The sequence below is a fragment of the Lontra canadensis genome, unplaced genomic scaffold (assembly GCF_010015895.1).
Source record: "Lontra canadensis isolate GAN:19392208 unplaced genomic scaffold, GSC_riverotter_1.0 scaffold4, whole genome shotgun sequence".
Lineage (NCBI taxonomy): Eukaryota > Metazoa > Chordata > Mammalia > Carnivora > Mustelidae > Lontra > Lontra canadensis.
Window position 1 is genome coordinate 39,164,966 of NW_022630998.1, and position 12,809 is coordinate 39,177,774.

The window sequence follows — 12,809 nt, forward strand, 5'->3', positions numbered from 1 at the left end:
CCTTCCCTGGGGCTTGTGAAATCTAGGCGGTATTAAAATTAGGGATTTAAGAAATCCAAGAAATTTGGGGGAAAGACCTCGATCATCAGTCCATTGATGATCCCTGTCCAAACCTGTGGTGTCTACTTGAAGATAAGAAATGTTTCTGAGATTGGCACCCACTCTCTTGAAGCCACAATGTTCTATTGGATTTATGGCACTTTAATCAGAAGTATTTAGGTGTGAGGAGTGTGGTGTCAGTGTAAGTTAATCCGAATCAACATCTTGAAACTTCCATGGTAACAAAAGAGATATTAGAAATCATTTTTAGTGAGCAATATTAGTTGTATTTAAGGTACCTTACTGGTTAGGAAAGATGACAAGAGCCATAGTGCTGGCATCAGTAAAGTATAAAAACTCAAGCTTGATAATCCAAGCCAGTGGATCTACTTTTCCCACTTTGCAGAGAACCCTGTTGAAATCCTCTCATACTGGAAGGTTCCTAAAAGTCCCCATAAAGTCCCTGACAGCTGCCATCTGACCAAGTCTTGGTTGAGGACCATAAGACCAGAGAGCATGGTGTTCAGCATGTGGCTCCACATAAGCCCCTCACTGGAGGTCTTGCCATCTTGGAAATGCTGTGTGGAAGAGGCATCCGTTCCCTAACTAAACCTTCCAAACTCACTGCCTCTCTACCCTTCCTCACCTGCTCCTTTAATCCCTCTCCCCTCTCAGGTGATCTAGTTCTGCATCTTCGGAGATGTAGAATTTCATACATGGTAGACTAAATCCAAAGGCTTTGCAATTCTATTCTGGAGAAAGGGAAGTCCTTATTGTCTTTAGAAGGGGAGGGCCCAATGCCACTTTCTTTCTTCTCAAGCCTATTGCTGAGCACAGAGAGCCCAGTGTCACTTCTCAGTGAAGTTCTTTTGCCGTATAAGTTATTAAACCAGTAAGGATCTTACCTTCAATTCTTATTCTTCTGAATTGTCCATCCAAGTTGAGTAAGCTCTTTTTTAGGATTTGATGAAACTATATACTAGTTCGGACTTCTCCTGAAAGATATGAGAGAAAGGACAAATAAAGCCCTAGACATAAATATTTTATTTGTTTGGACACACATACACTGAAGTATCCAGGGTAAGCATATTTTAAAGAAATCACCGATGTCCCCATGATAGTAATGATTGCTCTGCCAAGACAAGTATAGAAAGTTGAATCTTAGATGCATTTGCATTATTCTCTAAGCAGTTGGACTAGTTTGGTCCTGGTGGGGTAGTTTGCTTTCCAAAACCATGGTCATCATGCATAAGTATATTGCAAAACATAACAAAGCTCTTTAAAAGAAAAGAAAGCATACTCCTCTGGGTTTTTCCACATCCAGTGTGTTTTTAGTACATAGAGACACTTTTTTTTTTCCTTTTGGTTAGGCAAACAAAAGGGGTTTAGTACTTTGATAAAAATATAAGATTTCGGGGACACCTGGGTGGCTCAGTCATTAAACGTCTGCCTTTGGCTCAGGTCATGATCTCAGGATCCTGGGATCGAGCCCCGCGTCAGGCTCCCTGCTCAGCGGGGAGCCTACTTCCCCCTCTCTCTCTGCCTGCCTCTCTGCCTACTTGTGATATCTCTCTCTCTGCTAAATAAATAAATAAAATCTTTAAATATATATATATATGTGTGTATATATGTGCATATATATGCATATACATATATATATGATTTCAGCTCTGCCTAAAGCATATGTGTCGTCCCTGCAGATGTTTACTCAACTGGAACTATGAAAACATTAAGCCAGGAAAAGAAACATCAATGTATGCTTCCATTTAAAAAAAAAATGGTGATTGGCATGAATACAGCACTCATGCAACAAATAGAACCAAATGTATAATAAACGGGACTGAACCTACCCTATTAGTATGTAAAACATTACTATGGTCTCCCCGATTTGCAACATTTACATATCTCATTATGAGTAGGATGCTCAAAGTGCCATAGCATAGTCATTGCACCCCTTTAGTGTAATACTTACTTACCAAGAAATATTAATGAGACAATCTCATAAATCTCTATTTACTGAATCTAGTGTCCCCCCTCAATTTGCATTTGCAAGCTATGATCGCATTATGTTCCTGGAAGACTGGGATATGAATTTACTACTGCATATGCAGGCAGCTTCCTTAAAACCTCCTTTATTAAAGAATGTTGGAGGAGGAGAAATAGCCACTGATAAAGACATATTTGAAATCCATCTGAACACATGTGTTCTTTTATATGGGTTTAACAGAACTTAAACCTGCAAAAAAAGTTACACTTGCATTTTTTTTTCTATTTCAAGAAAACTTCCTTGTAATACTTTGAATTTACATAGTTCAGGATATTATATATATATTTTGTTAACTCTAAAGCCCTTCCAAAAGGCTGAACGGTTAAAATAAAGAAATAAAGAGCAGAGCACTGATGGTAATTCTGATAGCCTCTGGGGAGGTTGCATTAACATTTAATTTGTGGCCGATTTGCATCATACAGTGGCAATCATGTTTGTGCATGATACGGTGATCAAACTGTTCAGGACCCTCAACTCTGATGATCTATGCCCTATTTAGAAGGTGGGCAAGAGGTTACTCTTGACTCCAGAAAACAGATGTTTCTCTAAAAACTTTCTCTGTCCTAGAGGAAGAAGGAGTTTTACAAGGAATTGCCAAGGGTATGAACATAATCTCTGACCTCTAGAAGCTCGCAGAGTGAAAGGTTGTATTCCTAAGGATGATGTTGTGATCGCTAGTAGTTCTGTAGAGAATTTAATAGCACATAGATGATTTTAAAAATGTCAATAATTACGTATTTTTTATAATGTACATTTGCAAAAAACTAACTTGGATACTACAAGTCTAAAGGAGGGGACAATAGTACATGCGTTGATATCAAGAAAGATATTAGTTAAATAATAATACAGGTGATTTTCTGATACGGCGAGTTTTCTGAGCCTTTTCAAAAGGCTTCCAGATGTTCTTTGTCAAATTCTTTCTTCCCATTTCTCTTGTACATGCATTCTGCCCTTCCTTTTCCCAGTCCCTAGCACTGTCACCCCCTTTCTACAGCCCTGGGTGACACTCTGGCCACAAGAGAGCCACACTAAAGGGTAGAGTAAAATATAACTCACAGTCTTTAGATAATCTTCAGTGTGGTGTTGCCAAAGTGGGTGTAGGAGTGGCCTACACCAGAATCACCTGGGCTACTCGTTAGACTTGTACAGTTTTCCATTCTTCCATTCTGGGGCGGGACCAAGGAAGTTAGATTTTTTTTTTTTAAGATTTTATTTATGGGGTGCCTGGGTGGCTCAGTGGGTTAAGCCTCTGCCTTCGGCTCAGGTCATGATCTCAGGGTCCTGGGATGGAGCCCTGCATCAGGCTCTCTGCTCAGCAGGGAGACTGCTTCCTGCCCCCACCCCCAACCCCCGCTCTCTCTGCTTGCCTCTTTGCCCACTTGTGATCTCTGTCAAATAAATAAAATCTTAAAAAAAAAGAATTTATTTGAGAGAGAGAGAGAAAGCACAAGGGGTGGGGGGGTCAGAGGGAGAGGGAGAAGTAGGCTCCCCACTGAGCAAGGGGACTGACATGTGGCTCGATCCCAGGACCCTAAGATCATGACCTGAGCCGAAGGCAGAAGCTTAATCGACTGAGCCACCCAGGCGCCCCAGAAAGACAGATTTTTAATAAGCACCCTAAGTGAGTAAAGATCCTGAGTAAAATTGAAAAGTAAGGCATCAGTGATAGAGATAACTGGAGATAGCTCCAAATGCTTAGCCAGGGCAAGCAAAGGGCTCAGGGAAGCTCGTCTGGGTAACAACTGCTTCTTCAATGGAATATTCTCATGATTTAACTCAAAAATGATACCTGGAAGCATAGGTCTTTTTGGATTTTTGAGGCAAAGAGCCCCTTTCAACTTGCTGTACTGCTGCTCCCTATGGCTTGACTCTGGTCTTCTTAAACCCAGCTTTGCATGGTAGATGCTGATGGCCAAGCCAGAGCTCCGAAGGAACATAGTTACTGCTGGGCTTGGCCCACAGACCCTCTCTATAACCTTTTGTAAGAGAAAGTACTACAGTCACAGGGTTCTTATAGCTCACCTCATAACTTTTCCTCCCAAATTAAAAAGGTTTCAATTTCACAAGATAATTTTGGTTACCAGAAAATCCAGGTAGGGTATCTACTTCCATACAAATTTTATAAAATATACAAAAATTAACTCAAAATAAATCAAAGCCATAAAAGTATGAGCTAAAGCTATAAAATAAGCTAGAAGGAAACAGGTGTAAATCTTTGTAGTCTTGGATCACACAATTTTTTTAGACATGATACCACACATCCAAACAAAACCAAGGAGAATAGATAACGTGGACTTCATTAAAATTAAAAAGAATTGTTTTTTTTTCTTTTTGTTTCAAAAGACACACCATCAAAAAAGTGAAAAGTTAACCCATAGAAAGGGAGAAAATCCTTGCAAATCATATATCTGATAAGGGATTTGTATCTTGAATATAGAAGGCACTCTTGAATATAGAAGGCACTCAAGATAAATAACGTGATTAAAAATGGGCAAAATGTATTATATACATTTCTCCAAAGAAGATACAAAAAGGATGAATGAGCACATGCAAAGATGTTCGGCATTATTAGCCATCTAGGAAATGCAGATCAAAATCACACTGCAGTCCACTTAAAATCCATATAGACAACTATAATCACAATCCAATAGTAACAAGTGTTGGTGAGGATGTGGAGAAACTGGAACCCTCAGACGCTACTAGTGGGACCATAAAATGGCACAGCTGCTTGGAAGAACAGTCTAGCAGTTCCTAAAAAGGTCAGGTACAATCTTATCATATGACCCAGCAATTCCACTCCTAGATATACCTTATGCCCAAGAGAAAATAAAAATATACATCCACACAAAAGTTTGTATATGAATATTCTTAGCAGCGTTGTTCATAAGATTCCAAAGATGGAAACAACCCAGATGCCCATCAACTGATGAGGAGGTAAATAAAATGTGGTGTATTCATAAATGGACTATTACTTGTCAATAAAATAAAATGAAGTACTGGTGTGTACAACCACACAGATGGACTCTGAAAATATTACACTGAGTGAAAGAAGCCAGTCACAAAACATCACATCTTGTGTGATTCCGTTTATGCAAATGTCCAGAACAGGTAAATCCATGAAGACAGAAAGCAGATCAGTGATTGTCAAGGGCTGGGGTGGGAGTGGAAGGGCGGATGGTTGGGGGAGAACTGGGAGGGGCATCACCTTTCTGAGGTGATGAAAATGTTCTAGAAGTGGAATGATTGTTGCACAACTCTTTGAATATACTAAAACCTACTGGATTGTACCTTTATTGGGTATGTGAATTACTGCTCAATAAAGCTATTGCCAAAAAAAAAAAAAAAAAAAGAAGGCCAGAAGGAAACTCCTTAAATGGCAGGAACAGGGATTTGACGGTAAGTCCTCAGAAAGTCATCGTGTGAATACATTTATATTCCCGTCTAGTGAAGCAGGCTTCTGAGTTCTCAGGGAACTGAGCAGACTGTGGAACATAAAAGGTCGTCTTGAAAAGTGTTTACCAACCTGTCTGATGAGGTTGTGGGTGGACAGTCACGAAGATGTTTGTGTATGGGACTGGGGCCAGAGAGATCCAGGGCTGATGTGTTTTAATAAGGATGGAAATATGAGTATGTAATAGGGAGGGGAGTAAAGGGGAGGAGAGAGATGGGTAGGTAGGTAATATTAAACATTATAGATGGTAACTGGGAAACCAATTAGTCCTGATCAAGCCAGAGACTAAGATTCTTCTGCCTCGTCTACCCTGGACTTCTATCTTTCAAGGATCTGCCTCTGCCGAGAGTTCATCTAAGAACATCAAGGACAATTGTTGTACACACCCTTCACTCCCAATTTTGGCTTCTGCTCTTCGATTTTGCAAAATTGGGCTGAGTATGTATGAGTCTCGCTGCCACTCAGTCCCAGGACTGAGCTCCTAACACTCTTACTGCTTGAGGGCATCCCAGCTGTTTCAGAAGTGTGTCACCAGTTCTCCATGCTGAGGTGAAGCAGTTAGGGGAAGGAACTCAATTTGGGCCCCCTTTTCCCAGCCAGTAAACCTTGGTACTGTAATGTGGAAGCCTTGCTGTGTACCCTTCTGTGTTCTTCAGAATGCATGAGGTTAGAGTAAAGGATCTTAAAAATCAGAGACCAGAAAAGAATTGCAAACTCTTCGCTTTTGTATCAAAGTCATACTAATTACATTCATTTACATGATTTGCTTATGCCTGGTTACCAGGTAGCACCGTGATTGTTTGTACTGGAAACTTTGAGTCAGATTAATCTTGCCGTGCATTTCGATTACTGAATTCTTTCCTTGAATGCTCTATTTTCAGAGCTTATTATTTGTAACACGGTCATGACTTCCCATAGCTGGAAAAAAATTAAGGCAATAGTTGTGTGAAATGTTTTGGACTAAACCTTACAATTAACTTTTTTTCTCCAGCAATATTTTAGGACAAAAATCTCGATATGGCCACATTTATACATGCTCTCTTGTCCTATTGCAGGGCTAGGATTAGAGATAGACACCAGTTTACAAATTCTTTAGTACCTATCTGTTTCATATGATGGAATGAAGGCATATCCTATTTAGAAAATGCATTCCTGAGGGTAGAAACTCTATGTGAAATCAGTGATAGTTGGTCTTCCTGGCACGTTTGTAGCAAGGACACATTCTCAGTGGCATACATAGGCTATTTTATTTTCTTCAATTCTTTCTGCAACTTTCGACCAATGCTTCCTAAGCACAATTGTGTTTTAGAGCTCTTTTTATCTCAGAGAATTTTAACCAATCCCTTATTTCCTGTTGATCTGTACCTTTGATTCCTAACCATTTTCATGAAGGAGCCTCGAGCTTCCATGATTCTTACCTTCTAATGGCTGATGGGATTATCCTTTAATTTACTTTCAGCAGAAGGAGTATGGTGACTGGTATACACTTTTTTTTTCACTCATAATTCATCAAAATTATCCACACAAAAAAAATCATGACAGGATGAGAGACCTCGGCTGAGGGAATAAAATGGACAGTGCTCCTCCGATTGAGAACAGTGGAGTATATCATGTTTAGAACCACTGGCTAAGCATTACACACTACGACGTGTCTCAAATGTCACCCTCCTTACAATGTAATGGGTTAGGCTGCGAGTTTCACGGATGCTGGGAAAAGACATGAGACTCCTGGGTTAGAAACAAAGAATAGCTTATTACTCATGGCAGTTGCTGCAGCTAGAGGACAAGCAATGCGAAGCATGTCCCTTGAGCCCTGCTTCTCATGAGGTGAGAGTGCCAGGGCCAGGGGACACTTGCACAGCTGGTGGGTTGTATTCTAGAGAAGAAGCTTGAGCTTAAGGAATGTAGAGCTTTTCCAATGGCCAGTAAGCAAGCCTGCCCTTTGCTCTGCGGGGGAAACTTGCTCTCTGTTTGAAGAGAAGCTTTTTATTTTACAAACATTCTTGAGACAAGGTGAGTTGGGAGGCTGAAAGGTAAAACGGAGATGTGAACAGGGGCGTGTGGTCTGTCAGCCTGGGTTTCACTCCTGACCCTGTCACTTACACCTTGAGTGGTTTTTACATCCACCTCATGCCATTCCTGCCTCAGTGTGTCGCTCTGAAGATTAACGGAAGAGGTAGCACTGTGCTTGGCACACAGTAAGCCCTCAACAAACATTAACTGTCATTGTTATTCTTTCCTCCTCAAATACTATCACAACTTACATATGACTTTGTAACCTGGTTTTTAAACTTGGAAGTGGATCATGAATATTGCTTCTGATTCCGGGGCTCTTTCTTGAGGTGAACAGAGTGTTGCTCAGAGAGTGGAGATACATCGGGTTGACCGCCCCAGGAGACAATGAGCTGGCTTTTGAAGAAGGGCCCAGGCAAACCCGGGGCACGTTGTTCTTGGACCCGATTTAGGCGGTGGCCAGTAAGGAGAAGGCACAAGGTCATAGGAGAAACAAACACAAGTGTGATCCTTTTGAGGCCACCAGTTAGGACTCTTCCAATTCAGCCTTGGGGTGGTGTGTGGGGTGGTGACTCCCGCTCTTTCGCCTTCTTTGCAGAGATGAAGGAAACCTTTGGTTTGGGTAGATAAAAGAGAGTTGTTTCATCCAGGTCATGAAGGAGGGCAGCTCAGTGTATTTGTAGGTAACCTGGTGTTAAATACTTTTACGTCAGAGATGACACACTTTTCTTGCTCCAGCTCCCAGTTAGAACCTAGGGAATTCTCTCTACTGAGCACTGCCTTGGGCCTCTGGCCACCTGTGTATAGGGCCCTGAAGGCAGCTTTGTTATAAGAAAGGAAAACCAACACTCATATTCTACAATTGGCTAGTAATCACCCAGAACCTCATAAGACTTCACAGTTTTATAATACTCACCCCTAAAAATACCCTGTAGGCACGCTCCCACAGTTTTCCCTGGACCTCCCATGTTTAAATTCCAGCTCCACCGTTTTCCAGCTGTGTGATCTGGAGTAACAAACTTAACCTCTCTATGTCTTATATTCCACATTTGTAAACTGGAGCTGATAATAAAACTTAACCTCACAGGGTTGTCACAAATATTAAATGCATGTGTCAACTAACCAGATGAGTACCCAGCGTGTGGTAAATAATGCTGATCATGGCTTTTAATCACCATCAGCATCACACATGAGCTCCAGTGTTCTCTGCTCGATCAGGACAGACATCACTGATTTTCTGTCAGATTCTCTAGCTCTAATACACACTAGGTTAGGGTCCTTCATGGCCTTAGTACCTTCAAGGGTGGCTTTATTTCTCTGCAGAGAGGTAACTCTCCCCTCTGCTTTGGGTCTAATCTCCCCTTTTTGGTTGTGAGTGAAGCAGTGGGGTTCCTTCTGTTTTCTAAATAACCCAGTTCTCACTGCAGCCCACTACCTTCTTGATGGTTGGATAAAACGGCCCCTCTCAGAGACCAGCCCACAGTCTAGAAGCCTCAGTTATCCTCTCACTCAGTACAAGCTGATAAAGGAGCCGGGATCCTCTCAGAAAAGCTTTCCTGTGCCCTGCAGGCCTGCAGTGCGGCTCTCCAGGGGGAGGCGGAGCTCCCAGAACCTGCTGCAGGCCGGAGAGCTCTGTGGGCAGAAGAGCAGCGCGTGCTCTCAGGTAGCAGACCCCCGTGAATGATTTCTAAACCAGTTGCTTCTGGAATACGTCCGTACTAATCACGCCTATCGGTTATGCAGTGATAATAACCCGAGCGTGCAGCTCCGTGACAGGGCAGGGCCTGACGAGGCCTCCTCCCTGCTTCGGTTGTGTAGAGGTAGAGAATGTGTTTTCAGCCTTTCAGTGGAGCAGGAAGCGAACACCAACAATTGAGGGACAGGCTGGGGTGGGTGTGGAAAGCTGCTTCCTAAAATAGCACCATGCTGTGGCATTTATTCTTAAAAGAAATAACGTTGTGGCAGGATCGAGAGTTCTGTGCTGCTTTGTGAAGCTCTCAGGGTGGCCACTGGTTCATCGCCTGGCAAAACAATGGTAGCCGCCAGCGGCTCTGGGGGCTGAGAGCCGAGCACAGCCCAGGGCTCAAGACTGGAGTCCTGTACTTCTTGGCAGACACAGAAAAAAATAAGAAGACAGGGATGGCTAGATGTCCAGGGCACTTAGTCTGTGGCTCTCAGCTGGCCCTCATCTAGCATGCCCATGGTTAACAGCCTGCGATCCCACCTACGGCCCAGTTCTGCCCGCTCATGGGATTACACTTCTGTTTTTGTATCCCAGCTCCATCCACTATGTGACTTTGGGTAAGGTCCTTGACTTCTCTCAGCCAGCCTAATGCTCTGTAAATGGAGATGACAGTCCTGTGCTCCAGCTAATAAGGGTTAAAGGAGACATTTTCCTTAGAGTTTGAGCAAAGACCTGGTCCATGACCACTGCTCTGTAGAATGTCAACCAACACAGCATCGTTACTACTCCTTCAGGGATCTGAGCCTTTGCCTTGTCCTCCTTTCCAGGCTACTGGCTTCTTCTTTTCTTTTTAAGTTGACATTTTCTCATTTCTGACATAGGTAGAAATGACATGTTTGCACATAAAATTTCAGACACGTCTCCAAAGAAGACATACAAATGGCTAACAGACACATGAAAAAGGGTTTATCATCATTAGCCATCAAGGAGATTCAAATCAAAACCGCATTGAGATACCACCTTACACCAGTTAAAAATGGCCAAAATTAACAAGACAGTAAACAAAAAGCGTTGGAGAGGATGTGGAGAAAGGGGAACCCTCTTACACTGTTGGTGAGAATGCAATTTGGTGCAGCCACTTTGGAAAACAGTGTGGAGATTCCTTAAGAAATTAAAAATAGAGCTACTATGTGACCCTGCAATTGCCCTACTGGGTATTTACCCCAAAGATACAGATGTAGTGAAAAGAAGGGCCATCTGTACCCCAATGTTCATAGCAGCAATGGCCACAATCACCAAACTGTGGAAAGAACCACGATGCCCTCAACACACAAATGGATAAAAAAGATATGGTCCATGTATACAATGGAATATTATGCCTCTACCAGAAAGGATGAATACCCAACTTTTGTATCAACATGGACGGGACTGAGGGAGATTATGCTGAGTGAAATAAGTCAAGCAGAGACATCAATTATCATATGGTTTCACTTATTTGTGGAGCATAAGGAATAACACAGAGGTCATTGGGAAATGGAGAGAAGTAAGTGGGGGGAAATCAGAGGGGAAGACAAACCATGAGAAACTGTGGACTCTAAGGAGCAAAGTGAGGGTTTTGGAGGGGACGGGAGTGGGGGGGTTGGGCGAGCCTCGTGATGGATATTAAGGAGGGCACGTATTGCATGGAGCACTGGGTGTGGTACATAAACAATGAATCTTGGAACACTGAAAAAATAAAATATAAAAAATATTAAATAAATAAAAAATAAAATTTCAGGTGTAACTCAGCTTCACTCACATGTCATAGTCTGCTTTACAGGAATACTCTTTCAGTGAAATGTCACAATTGCATGATTCACTGCCGCATGTTGGGCTTTGACTCATATCATTTCCTCTGACTTGATCCACAAAGGCGGGCAGCTCCCTGGGGAACTGCACAATATATGGGATGCCTCATGAATTTGCATGTCATCCTTGCTCAGGAGCCATGCTCATTTTCTCTGTATCGTTCCAAGTTTAGTATGTGGGCTGCCAAAGCAAGCACCAGGCTGTGGCTTCTTGAGTGACGAGGGAGCCTCGATCTCCCCTCTGGGAGTCAGTGCAAAGAAGGGAGGACACACACCCTGGAGTCCCTCTGCCAGGCTCAAACCGTGTTTCTGCCGTTTAGCTTCAGGCACACTCCTTCATCTCCCTGTGCTTCAGACCTCTCTCTGTGAGCGGAAGAATAATAAGGCTCTACCTTTTAGGGGTGCTGTGAGGATTAAAGTGTCCATCCACAAGAAGCCCTTCCACTTGGTGTGCGGTGAGTGCCCAGGAACAGTGATTGTCCCATGTCCAGGCAGGACATGGTGCAGTGCCTGTCATCAATGTGGCACTCAACAAGTCACTCTTTGCTGGGTTGGATCCAATGGGACAGATGGTTCCTCCATTTGGTTCCTGCATTTGGTTCCTCCCCGTTTCCCCCTTCTCCCAGGTTCCGTTGAAAGTCTTCAAATGTATGGCCCATGAGAAACAACAGAGGTATGATGAGTGGATGACTGCCCTTGTTTGCTGGGATCTGAGAAATTTCTTGGAATGCAGGATTTTCAGTCCTAAGCCAGGATGGACCTGGGCAAACCAGGATGGTTGGTCACCTGACTACTACTGGCATCTTCCATTTGTGGGGCCAAGGCTGGGCTGCTTGCTCCTAGAGGAGCAAATGGAGGGGTGGTGATGTCCATAATGCAGCTCACCCCCAAATTGTTATTAATACCTCCTCTCTCCCAAGTGCTACTGAAATCTGCGGCCAGCAACCCTACTGGGCACCCTCAGTGGCAAACGTTCCAGGAGTGCAATGTGTTGGCTGGGGGTGGTGGAAAGATGTATCTTGAGCAGAGCAATATTCATCTTGGTCCTGCTTCCAGACAATCACACTGATAATTTGGGAAGTTGGCACTGATGGAAACGTGGGGTCCCATTTCCCACCAGACTAGGAATTGGTACCCCTGGTTCTAATCTCCACTTCCCTCTCTTTGAGCTGTGCAGCCCCAGATAAGAAGCCTAGCTTCTGTGGGAGTCCAATGTCCTCATCTGTCAAACAGGAAGAAAATTAGCTAATCCATCTAATTCATTGTGCCCTGTGGGGCAGGGCTGGTGCCACGCAGGCCAGGGCCGTGTGGGAGGCAGTGAGGCTGGCTGAGGGGATTAAGAGAGCAGTAAGCTGTCCAGCAGCCCTGCTTTGCTGAGGCTGCCCTGCTCCTCCCCAGTGAGCACTGGGTACTTTCACTTTGATGGGAGCCCTCCGTAGGCTTGCTTGGTGACTTCATCTGGTGTTACCCGAGGCCCCGCCCTGAGAATGTCTCACCTCGGGCACATCACTTACGTTCACTTAGCCTGTGGTTCCTCATCTTTGAAATGAAGATAATTACAATGCTCTCTTGTTGAGTAGCTGTGATAATAGTTCATTGAAAGCCAAGTATCTGGATTTAGGAGATGGATTTGTGCACAAGGGTGTACAATCAGTCTTATCGTATATCCATACTTCAGTCTTTAGTTCAATCATCAAACTCCCATTTCTTGAGCACTTACTGTGTGTT

At 43.3% G+C, this 12,809-nt stretch overlaps 1 non-coding gene across 1 annotated transcript; it reads right to left on the bottom strand.

The window, feature by feature from the left end:
* Positions 1–11,171: 11,171 nt before the first annotated feature.
* On the bottom strand, positions 11,172–11,278 carry LOC116864022. Its single transcript, XR_004381912.1, has one exon. It is a non-coding gene; the product is annotated as a U6 spliceosomal RNA (small nuclear RNA).
* Between the last annotated feature and the right edge of the window lie 1,531 nt (positions 11,279–12,809).